The sequence below is a fragment of the Galleria mellonella genome, unplaced genomic scaffold (assembly GCF_026898425.1).
Source record: "Galleria mellonella isolate WM207_F2 unplaced genomic scaffold, CSIRO_AGI_GalMel_v1 utg117, whole genome shotgun sequence".
NCBI lineage: Eukaryota > Metazoa > Arthropoda > Insecta > Lepidoptera > Pyralidae > Galleria > Galleria mellonella.
This window is the reverse complement of record NW_026441980.1, coordinates 5,030,744-5,043,782: the sequence shown is the minus strand read 5'-3', so window position 1 is coordinate 5,043,782 and position 13,039 is coordinate 5,030,744. Positions and strand designations below refer to the sequence as shown.

General features: G+C 31.0%; 1 protein-coding gene and 1 long non-coding RNA gene across 6 annotated transcripts in view; one reads left to right on the top strand and one right to left on the bottom strand.

The window, feature by feature from the left end:
- Positions 1-1,290, top strand: part of LOC128200956 (uncharacterized) — a 201,546-nt gene extending 200,256 nt beyond the window's left edge. The window contains exon 3 of the long non-coding RNA XR_008252983.1: positions 1,261-1,290. This is a non-coding gene — a long non-coding RNA (uncharacterized LOC128200956). The remainder of the gene's footprint in view (positions 1-1,260) is intronic.
- LOC113520041 (uncharacterized) overlaps positions 1-13,039 on the bottom strand; it is a 51,349-nt gene that overhangs the window by 21,975 nt on the left and 16,335 nt on the right. The window lies entirely within an intron of this gene.

Below are 13,039 nucleotides of genomic sequence, written 5' to 3'. Positions count from 1 at the left end.
TATGGGCGAAGAAACTTCAAAAAATAAATCTTATTTAAGTAAACTTAATTATAAATATATCTGAAGTTTTTTTTTTTGTAAATCTACCGCCCAATTCAGAATAAAATTACCGCAGAGAAAAATAAGCAAGAAATTCAGCCATTGCTTTTTTTCCAACAAAAGTTGTCTTAAAACAAAAAGTAAGTAGAGACGATGACTATCACAAATTTCATATTTATAATAACTACAATTAATTGCAGGATTTTTTCAATAGTCCAGACGCTACAAGAGTCTCCGGTTCACGTTTATATTTATTTGATAGCTGGATGTTACTTGTACTAGTGAATGGTTCTTTGGTTGAAATTTTTAGTTTCATATAATATATTGTCTATACATCTTTTATATATGTATATAGACTGATTGGCCCATACATCAACGCACAGCCGAATACGTTGAATCCAGAATCTTGAAATTTTGTAGATAAATATATGTAGGTGTAGGTTTGTGAAAGAAATTTTGAAAATTCAACCCCAAATGTAATTTTCTGTGGGCTTATTTATGTAGGTATTATGGTTTCGTAATTCATAGCAATAATTCACAAGGATAAATTATCCTTACAAATATAATACGAGTACATATTTATTATGAGTATTATTCTGTAGATTGGATTGTAGGTAATTGGGTAAATTGCTATAGCAACGTACGTAAGTAGCATTGTCATCCATTTATCAATATTTTTTTTATTTTTTCTCTTATTGTCTCGTTCCCACTTTGTGAAGTTCTATATTTCTGAGCAAAATGATTATGGTGGTAGGTAAAATTACATTTTGGATTAAATAAACCAGAGCAAATATTATGAAAATATTTTTCATGATTGTAACCAAATGTAGGCAGTTTTTGTGGCTTAAATATAAATATAAAATACGCTGTCGTGGACTTAAATGGACCGACAATTTTTAATGAGTATAATGTAATTTTATATTTTAACTTACGCAGAATAAACTCTCATGCGAATTAAGTTGTTTATAGTAAGTATGTATAGTAACGAAGTAATAGTTGTTTTTAAACTTAGTCTATACAGATAGACAGGTGAATATGTATTTATTTATATTTCAATTAATTGATTGATTTTCTTTAAGTAAACGTAAATAAGAGTTAATAAAAAAGCTCGAATATCTTTGAACATATATTGTAACTGCTTTTCTTATCTAAAAAAAAAATACTAACCAATTATTTTTATTTAAATAGTATCATTTTTTAATTAATTTGTCTTTTCGACAGGTCCCTTTTGGAGTAGCAAAGAGAAGCGGGTGCTAAAACTTTTATAGCAATCCTTACAATATCATAAAAGTGAAAGTGAGTTTGTTTGTTACTTCTTCGTGCCTTCACAACTCAACTGTCATAAAATTTAGTGGATAAGTATATAATATATATACTATAAAAGATGGAGAAAGACATAGACTATTATTTATCCCGGGAGGATAGGGATTGTTAGTATTGGGTTCTAACAGCCCCATTGCTAGTAATATACCTTATTAGGTCTAACTCCACGCGTTTCCCCCTGGAAATCATCGACTTCATTCATGTCCAATTCTTCACGATGTGCCACCTGACCTGCCTAAATCTTCACCTATCATCTATCACTGGTGCCCCACCAGCGTATATTGATAGCGCAGGTGAGGTTACCATTTCAGTTTCATCCATTAAAAAAACTGTTTATTCCAGTTAATCAACATATTCCGGTCATATCAACGAAGTCACGGGTAAAAGCTAGTGTCTTATCTCGCAAATATAAAATAAGATTAAATGAAAAATTAAGCAAACGAATATGTTTTGCAAATTCACATACTTATTAATAAAAGGCTTTACTCGCATTTCAGTCAGAGTCGGGTTACTGGGTCGCACCAAGTGCTCCTTCAACGGCACGGGAATTTAAGTTTGAACCCTTTTCAGGCAAATATGAATTTCCAGCTTTAATTAAAATGATTTACCGTTGCTCAGGTGTGTCAAGGTCGGTGCCGTTCATTTCATTCGTTCGTTCGCTGTTGACGGCGCTATTTACACTCATTGTTGATTGAAAGTTGTTCTAAACTTTAGTTTTTTTTATTACGTTGCTTTATGCCTCGTTAAACACATTTCATTTCAACGATTATTTGTTTTTCTGGAATAACTTTCGAATTTCAAACAAGTACAATAGGCAAGAAAACTTTTGGTAGTTATAGTACAAGAATGTGGATAGTTTATTTCTATGTTTATAATGGGAATACCTACGAACGAAAATGACTAAATGAAGATGGATGAACGGTGGAAGGTGACATGCAGAAGAGTGGAGTGAGTCTAAATGTAAAGGTTGATAAAGATCAATGGAAGAAAAATTTGCAATTGACGCAGTAAATCCCAATCTCTTATCAATATAATATACTTGAAATTGAGTTTCCTGTTTTTCGTAACCTGTTGGTATTTTAATTACTCAATTAAATTTTCTCAAATATATACTATATAGTTAATACTATAATATATGTAAAATAAAATTTATTTCTCATATATAGCCTTAGGGAAGATGTAGATATGGAGAGGGAACGCAGGACTCTGTCGGTCCGCGCCAATATACTGGCCCACCAATTCGCGCGATGTACAGATACAGTGAAAATAACACTATTTAAAGCGTATTGTTGAACATCGTTGTATTCGGCGAGTCTGTGGTTTCGTTATACCCAGAGGGCCTACAATGCCTTGCGTATTCAATTTAATAATAATTTTAGGTTACTGTTGCGGCTCCCGCGCTTCTGTAGCGTCTCAGCGATGTTTGCCAAAGCTCGTATAGATGCTTTTGACACAGTATGGTGTAAAAAGACAGCTTCGTTCTTAGACAGAATACGCGGGAGTGGCAACAGTATCCCGAACATGTCTGTGAATAAATTAGGTCGTCCTCTCGTGAGAATGTTTGCTGAAAGGACTAGATCGCTATTAGTAATTAAGTATTAACATAGTTTTTAAGTACACTTACTAACAAAAATTTAACCAAGTTGTTTTAAATAAATAAATAAAAAAAAAATATAGTATAGTATTTGGAATAAAGAAAGACGTAAGCTAATTTGTATCCAGTTCAGTCAATATATGGAAGTCATGTTGATGAAGTCGTGGCTTAAAATTAGTAATGCATGAAATGAGTGCCTGCGATGATGTGACACGAGAGAGTGCCCAAATTGTAACGCTCTTCTGAGGAACGTTAACAACTGTAAAAAATATAATAAACAATAATGCTAAAATCATCGCTCGCCCACGCAGCCTTAGTTTATGAAGTGTCCGCTTCACAGTGTGGAGTATGACTGACTTATTTTAAAATAATAATTACATAGGTAATCAATCACGCCTGGCAACCCTCAGTATAAAAAGTTATTTTTATGGCGTTGGAAAAGTTAAAAATGCGATCTTTATTTTTAGGAGCAAGCAACAAGAAATATGTAAATTCAACTCAAGTAAGTTATTAATCATTAATTAAATTTATAAAATAGCTGTATACAGCTATTTTATACATTTAATAATGATTATACTATAGTATAAGAAAACTATTTATTCTTGATTGTATTCGAAAATCGAACCATTCATATCTGAGTTCATTAATGTATAATGCATGCTTGAGTGAAATCTTTCTCAAAGCTGGATTATAAATCTATGGATCAATTCACTCATCGGTAATATATCTTATACTTAATTGTTTTATATTATTAAATGGACTATTTAGAATATGTAATCTAGTTTCGTATATTGGGGGATCTTGCGCGGGGGTTGATTGATATTTATAATAGATATTAATTAGTAATCACGAATTTCTTTTATTGATACGCATGACAGAGAAAGAGATATCGACAAGAGAGAGACGGTAGACTGCGCTAGACATAAACAAGACGGATACAACATAGAGTAAATTAATGATTTATTTTTTCTTTTCATAAAGGATAGTAAAACGTAACAACTTAAAGTACAATGAAATATGTGAGAATTATTTTGTTAAAGAATAGTGTTTGTAGTAGTAGCAGTTTGTTTAAACTAAATAATTAGACTAGAAACTATAAATACAAAATTATATAGGGCCATATACCATTACATATGGGACATAAAATATTACAATTACGTTAATTCGTACAACCATTTTTTTATAACACCGCGTCAATATATTTTTTTACTTATTTTCTTCAAACACAAGTATCATGACCCGATTCATAGTAACTTTGTACAATTATTATGTAAATACAATTTAGCAATATTGACAAAGGAATAAATTGTTCAGATGAGCACTTCAGTATAATCATTAATTACGGAAATAACCAAACAATAGGAACAAAGAAAGTACCTATCAAACATTAAAACAGTAGGTTTTTGGTTTGTGAATAAATTTGATTTAATGATTTGGTTAAGTACAATTTATAAATTATAATTCTAAGCTACTTCCAAAGGAAGGTACTTACTTAATTCATCTCATATTTTAATCTTATCTTCTGCGATTACGTCCCTCATTCTGAACCGGTTTTCATAATTCGTTTTGTAATCGATGGGGTTTACACTCAGATGTTCCCATAGTAATTTCATGAGGATTAAAGTGGATCTTTTTCATAGGGGATCATAACATAATCTTAAGTATGGAACCAACATGAGAGTAGAAAAGAAAAAATCGACAAAATCAGTTTAGAATTAGCAAAGACAAAAAATACAATTGTTACAATTGAAAACTTTAAAAAAAAAATATCATAATTTTCACCTACATAGTAACGTTCTCTTAAGGATCTGTACAAAGATACTAAAAATAACTTTGTTTTATGTGTAACATCATTTACTAACACGAAAACAAGGTCGGAAGAAGCGGAAATCTTATACGAAAGTCTCTGTATTTGATTAATCGTTCTATTACATTATCAGGCAAGGCAACAATGCTTTTAGGCCTTAATTACATACTTACATACGAGTCGTTTCAAGTCCTAAATAAAGAGTGTAGTCACTTTGTTCACATTGTCATATAATTTAATTTTGATAATCTAAATATAGAAGAAAATACTACACAGTCGCTCATGACTAAGGATCACGAATTGATTCCGAAACTAGTCGAGCTTTTTCGATTACATACGTGTAAATAGATCATACGTGTAGTAGTTATTACATTAAAATAGAAGAAAATAGTTTATAAAATATCACCTACATTATATATTGATTGACTAGAATAAAAGTATGTCTTTCTTCATCTCAGATAATATAGGTATACCAAATTTTTTGACAATTGGTTGAGATACAAACTTCATATCATTTAATATATCTATATTCATTATAGAGTAATAACTATCGCGAGTCATACTGTATTGTAATTATTTGTGTTGGCTTTACTCACGTTTTAAATTAGATTCAACTAGTTTCCAACTCAATAGGAGCCCTAATGCTAGAGCGCGGTTCACGGCTATGTCGCAAGCAGCACAGTGCTGAAACTAGTTGGATAACTCCGAATTTAAAACGTGAGTATAGCCGACATAAATATTTACAATTATAGTAAATAATAATTTATTGAGTTTATTGTCTAACATACAAACATATACTGTGATTCCTCACTTGTATGTACACCAGGTACAAACCTGGCTAGCGTAAAATAATAATGCAGGCGTGTCTATTACAAAAATTATACCATAGCCTAGAATATTTGGCCAAGACGAAGTTAGTGCCTAACGTAGATTAACTTGGTTATCTACTGAAGCAGAGATATTTAAACTTAGCATATCGTAGAGGCTCACTAATCTAACCCTCTAATCTCTTTAATTAACCTGTGACTAAAGCCAAAGTGTCAGCGCTTCATGAATAATATACGAAGTCTTCTTTTGACATAGGTACCAACTTTATTATTTAATTGTCACTTTTGTTTTCCGCAATTACTTATTTAAATTTAATGACCTGATAAGAGGGAGGAAAGTAAATAATATGAAAAAAAAAATCGGGGAACATTCTTTTTAAATATAAATCCCCACGATATTTCCCGTTATCGTCTACTTAGGAATAAATGACGTCGCGAACGCGCGATAACCCCTAGGCGGTTTGTCGTCTACCTATCTATCCATAAGTATATATCTAACAAGTTTAGTTATACTATATAAGATTCAAAACTTATTTCAATATCTAGATTTTTTAATCCTATAAATTAATTCCTTTGATTAGTCTAGTTATATTTTAGTTACTCTAGTATTTATTTGTTTATTTCTCAACTTTTAACCTTGTAGTGACGTTATAATAAACCAAATGAAATTATACAACAACCATTTTATGGACCAAATAATAATATTATTGGACAATAATTTGAAAATTTTTAGTATTTACCAGGATTCGTCTAACTATTATAAATGTCATATTAAACAAAATATTAAGCAAAATGTATATATCCTTAAGTGATTATTTATTTAAAATAAAGTATAAACAACAAAGGGTTAATCTTTTATTAGCCAATTAACCTAATAAATTGGGGTGAAAACAGTTAATTAACAGTAACAGGATATTGAAGTTGTAGTTAACTTTGCAGGTAAACGCTACGACAAAGTTACTAATGATTTACGAAGCGTTCGCCGCCTGTTTGCTCGTAATATCGTATGAGTATAGGTACTAATTTATTATAAGCATCGTTAATTAAGTACCTGCTGAATACGCATGTACAAAAAATAATTGAATCGATACGTCTGATATTGATATTGCTAGAAAAACATTAGTACTTTTTTTATGCAACTTAAAATGACAATTATGCATGCGTTGCCATTCCTGAGGACTCACGTAATATTCCTCTGTAGTGTACAGAGGAATATCACGTGAGTCATGTGAGAACCACCCTTTAAACCAAAACACAGCCATGCAAATTTATAATTAAATTTAAATTTATATTTATATGCATATTTGCCTCACGGTAGAAACACGAATGGGACAGAGGTGCCCAAACAAACGACTTTTGTACAAAGTCTCCCTGTGGTAATAGTACTCTTTTGATTAATAGGTTTTATAATAAATATGATATTTGACCAGTTTCGCTGTTTAAGGCATTTTTTTTAAAGATGTAATGTTAACTCGTATTATTTTGCAATTAATTTATAAAAAAAATACCCTTTTATTTTTATTTATGTTACGTGATGTTTGCCAAATTTAAACTGATTTTCATAATTCTTTTTGTAATCAATAAGGTTTAGCAGTTTAGTGACAAACAATTTTGAGATATATATTCGTAATATTATTTAGTAAAATCAGAAAAGCTGTGCAAAGTAGTGTTAGTTTGCTGATATACAATGACCAACAATGGTGTTTTTTCTTTCATATTTATTATACATATTTTTTATATTCCAAAATAAATCGGGTTTCCCAAAAGGATAGCGGTTCAGAAAAATATGCAATGCACATAACAGTATATCTTTTTATATGAATCCCAAGGGGCTTCTTGTCAAACTCTTTTCCTCTCTGATTCCGAGAAAGAAGGGAGAAATTTACAAAACTATCCGTTGGCCAATAACTTGTAAATGTTAAAACTACAACGTTAACAAACGTTACTGATAATTGAAGTGGTAGATTGAATTTCATAATATTAGTGCATTTTTTATAGCTGAACTAGATGACCCGGTGCACTTCATATCACCTGCAACTCCATCTTTTGTTTGTTGTTTTCCAAAAGTGATTCGAAGTAGCAAATGAAATTTAGGATTTTTCCGACATAAAAATACAACCAAAATGAAAAAAAAAATGAAATCTATCAAGCCATTTTAGAGTTTTGGCGAGACTAACGAACATATATATATATATATATATATATATATATATATATATATATATATATATATATATATATATATATATATTCCTAATGAAGTATCTTATCTTAATAATAATAATCAATTTATAAGTAGATAATGTCTATACATAAGAGATACTTTAAGAAAAATTATATGAGGGGCTTAATAAGAGAAATAGAGGTCTTAAATAATATTTTTACAGATTTGTGTTGTTCCATATGTTTGTTCCAGCATCAAACAGAAACTATCACACCAAATTAAATATGGTTTTATAGTTGTGTTTTTTCTTGAATTCTAACTAAAAAATTGGTATGTTTATCTTAAGACGTCATCTACATAAATTCTTCCTATATAAAAACGCCACGCGACATACACATAACATCTAGTGTATGTCGGCTTAAAACCACGAGACCCGGAGGTAGCCTCCAGAGTTGAAACTGGGGATACGCCCCGAAGCCCCACCTCGCCCGCCAACACTATCTGGCAGGTCCAGAGATGACCAGTGATGATGAAGATCTTCTTATAAAATTGTAAGTAGACGATGTCTGTATATAGGATATATACATAGGATACTTCTAAATAAACACGCACAAAATCACAAGCAAAAATCAGTAATAAATATTTTTTTTATATTTGTCTAAATATCATGGCGTCATCCGACCACAAAATATAGACAGAGACAGATGGTGCAAGTTCGTATCGCAATCTATATGAAAATTGAGCATGCCACCACAAAATTATCTACTGTGATGTTACAAAAGCTATTTGTTGAAAGCAAACTCCATTTCACACTTAAACCTTTACGGAAATTGCATCGGTAATACAATTTTTTTAATCCTCCAATGTTTTTTAGAGATAAATTTCCTGCTGGAATTTCAAATACAGACTTACTCGTAGAATGGTAAAAAATTAACGCACGAATTAGGTATATATGTATGTACTTCCATACAATTATAATTTATGTCATCTATTTAAATACTGTGTCTGCATTTGACATATCTAAAGGTATTTTTAAACAACCATTTTCAATTAATACCCAAGTGATTCGGAAGTACCGTGCACCAATTAAAAAAAATAAATACTTATATACTAATATAGCTATACTCACGAGTATATACCACAGACAACATAATACTATTTATACCTACATACTGATTGAGGTAAAAATAAAATCATGACGATTTGTTGATCCGTTATGTCATCAACAAGTAGATAATAAATAAACAAAGAAACTCGCTATTATAAAAAAAAAATAAGTTATTAGTAACGATTGAAATAATTCCTTAAGTTATATTTAGCTCCGCAAAATTTGCATTATTTAAAAAAATTGTGGATATCGGTTCAGAATTGCTGAAGTAATCGTGTAACATAGCCATAAATAAGAATTCAGACAAATAATTTATATTTTATTTCACACAAAAAAATACCGATTCCATTTTCCAATTTTGGTTTAAAAATTTAACTACTGCACCGATTTTGATAACATTTCTAAAAAAAACTAATCTAAAAGTATATTTTATTAAATAAAAAAAAAGAATTTTTGAAATTGGTATATATGACAGAGATATGATGTAACAAACAGAAAAAAGTACTACCTAATTGAGAATCTCCTCCTTTTCTTGAAGTCGGTTAAAAATAGAGAAATTTATTTTTTAATTTTAACTTAAATGAACTTAGTTTTTTTTCCGACTAGTAGTAAATAGTCCCTTATAATGCGAAGGTATCAAACCTAGTTCAATTTTTCGCTTTATTATTATTATTATTATTAGTGTATAGATTCTTTTATCGTGAGTCCTTATTGTATAAAATAAATTTCACTCGATGGCCACATTGGATTTTATTTTATACCTAGTTCTCGAGTCTGGTTTACGCCGGAGATTTTTAAGGTCCCGTTGCAATCGTTCCATGTAAAATATCAGCACTTTCGCTATACATTCTGCAAGCCCCGGGATAGTGGCTTATTACATAGGGGAGAAAGGAAAAAGTCAGGTCGATCTTCATACTGTCCTCTCTGGAAACTATCGTTGTTAATTTGTGTGAACATCATCATACTTATTGTTTAATCCTTTACTGGTGTACCGCTAATATATGTAGTAATCATAGTCCATTTTTTTTTTCATTAAAAAATCACATACTCGTACTAAATGTAAATTTGTAAAGGTTTGTTTGTTTCTTTTATGAAATTCTGTTTCTGAAGGCTTTTTGAAAATTTCTCATACACTGTGCTAGTTAGAAACATCATTATATTTTCACTATAATATTCACATAATATCTTGCATGGATTCTACTGGTGCATGTGAGATTATATTATTATAAAGGCCTGTTTAGAAATTTTGAAGTCCTTTCCTGGACCTTCTAGCAAAGAATATATTTTTATTAATTATTTATTTTACAATATATTAAATATTTAATAAATTTTTCAATATTTAAAACTACACCAAAACTTTCAATAGATCCCATTAATAGTTGTTGATATAGACATGCGGACACAGGGACGGACTGACAGAGAATGTCATAAACTTTTTGTTCTAGTTACATGTTCAAAATTGTAAACTCAAATAGTTGTCCTAAAAACATTACAAATAAACATGAAAATAAAAAAATATGTTTTATATAATACATGTATAGTATAAAATTTATAATAAGTATAAAATTTAATATAAACATTAGAAGTTTTATACATTTATACGTGATACACGTACAACTTTGATCAAATTCGGTGTAGTGAATTTATCAGCGGTAACAGTTTTCGCGTTTATTTTATTGGTTTGAAAGGGTTATTTTAATAGCCATAACCGCAACGCCGTGGTTTCCGCTGACCAGTCTTGAATTACAGGATAATGCAAACATGACAGACTGTCGCAACCAACAATTAGTGGTCCCATTCAAAACTAAATTTAATTTTCTTGAAGGGTCCCCACACTAAGCTAATTTATCTTGTATTCCTGTATTGAATTTAAGTTTTTAATTTGATGAAATTGAACATGACTTAAATTATGTTCCGAACTGTGTATATACTAAGTTGGCAGCATGGTTGGTGAGAAATTACTAAAAAATTCTAATACGTAACTTCTTAGCTGTATATATCCACTGCTGAATACAGACCTCTCCTATAAGGGGCATTTTGGCAGTAGTTGTCACGTTTGGCAGGTAGGTTAGCAACCGCAGTTATTTTGTGATGATGTTTTAAAAGAGACGCTCATCTCTTGGCCATTAAGTTCATTTAGTTGCCTCTTACGATACCCATGGCAAGGAAGGGGTAGCCCATTCTATGCCAGGACCACATGGTAATTTACCTTACCAATTAAAAATAAATTTACAATGATAAAGTATCTTTTATGATTATTAGATAGACTTGCATTTACTCATTGTCTATAGGTGACGGTTATTACTTTTTCACGTTTACGTGGATCATTAGCTTGATTGCCATTCTAAGTCTTATAAAAATACAAAAATATTTCCAAAAGTTTTTCAAAAACACATCCTTAATGTAGCTATATTCCTACAGGCAATTGATTCCGCGTTAGTAAATTTGACATTAAGAAATAAAATCTGCGCATAAAATGAATAAACATACCGATATTTCCTCGGATAATATTGAATCACAATGTATACTTATATTTGCCTAAAATGATCGAATACAATCTTAATACTATATAGCCTGGACCTTTCAATAAAGATATTTTCAAACCAATCAACAAACACATTTATTTCCTCTTACTAAGCTAGTTACGTCAATCATTGATTGCTTACCCAAAAATATGTACAAGAAAGATCTCGTTTATATGGGCACACCATATATTTTGTATCTAAAATGTAATTTGCTTCTCTCACTGGCTTCTCGTGTACTGGTACATCCTTGGAAATAAATCAAACATCAAACGAATCGTCCGCTATATTCCCTGCAGGAATTCTATTTGGAATGTCTCTAGCTAATAAATAAATCTTTCATTCCGTTTATCAGCCCACTGGAATCAAAAGAAAGCCACCAACTTTGGCAGCATTCAGTTCACGACCATTTCTATGAGATTGCTAGATCTTAATCCCTTAATCCGTCCGTTCGTGTAACTACTACTATAATTCTAGGGATTCCCCTATTCATATCTCTTGAAGGAACTTCAGTTTTATGACATAATTAATTTTGCCAGGACCTCTTGGAATTATCGTCATATATCACTACATTTTACAGTTTTACTACGACGGCATAAAGTTGTAAATTGAATGAAGTGCAAAAAGAAAAATAAAATATTATATTATTACTCGAAACAGATATTTCTTTTCGCGACAATGCGGAGTCTGCAGAAACGAGTTCATTTTATTAGTAGTTTCAATTTACGCGTTTCGACAACTTTTTTACTATTGAAAGGTCCCCCAATTGACCTCACACTCCTAAGATCCTACAGAAAATGATGATGAGAGCAAAAGTGAATCTCGTAGAACCATAAACAGCCTATTCACCTTAGCCTTAGAGGTTCGGATTGTAATGCGTACAATTTAACTTATGGAATAGGAAGGACATCTTATAGTATTACATTTAGGTCCATTTACTTACATTAAATTATATTTATGTATTTATTTCAAAAATAAGTTTTGTTAAAGTATTTAATAGTAAAATATCATTTTGAAAACTTATGTTCATTTGGTATTCGAAATATTTATAGATACGGGAAATTAATAAACTCACTGTGTTTTTGTCATTTCCGACAATTGTTTCGACTTCAACCGTAAGTTTTGTTTAGAAGGTGTTGAGCGCTCTGCGTCACAGCGTCTCGCCTCGCACTGTGGGGCGTAGCTCACATAGTTCGGGATGACGTCATTGCGAGCGGGGGTGGGGGCGGAGATAGCGGTGATGATGGTGATGATGATGGTGAGTCCAGATAAAGTCGAAACAATTGTCAGAAAAGGAAAAACACACACTGTGTTTTGCCTTTTATTAATTTATTAATTTCTAGTAAAATATTGTCTAAAATGTAAAAGGTAAAGAGTTACACGTTCATTACCATTTACCACATATATATTAATTGTTATAATCTATGTCTTCTTATATCCTATCTAAATTATTACAGAGAAACATCTATGTAGTTCTCAAAATATGCAGTAGCAAAATATAATAGAACCACTGCTAATCTGTAGTATCGGGAGGAAGAGATTGTTAGTAATGGAGATCTACTACTAGGTCGACCTCCACGCGGTTCCCCCTGGAAATCATCTTGATTAATTCTTATGAAATTCATCTTGATTGGCTTACTGACCTGCTTTCACCC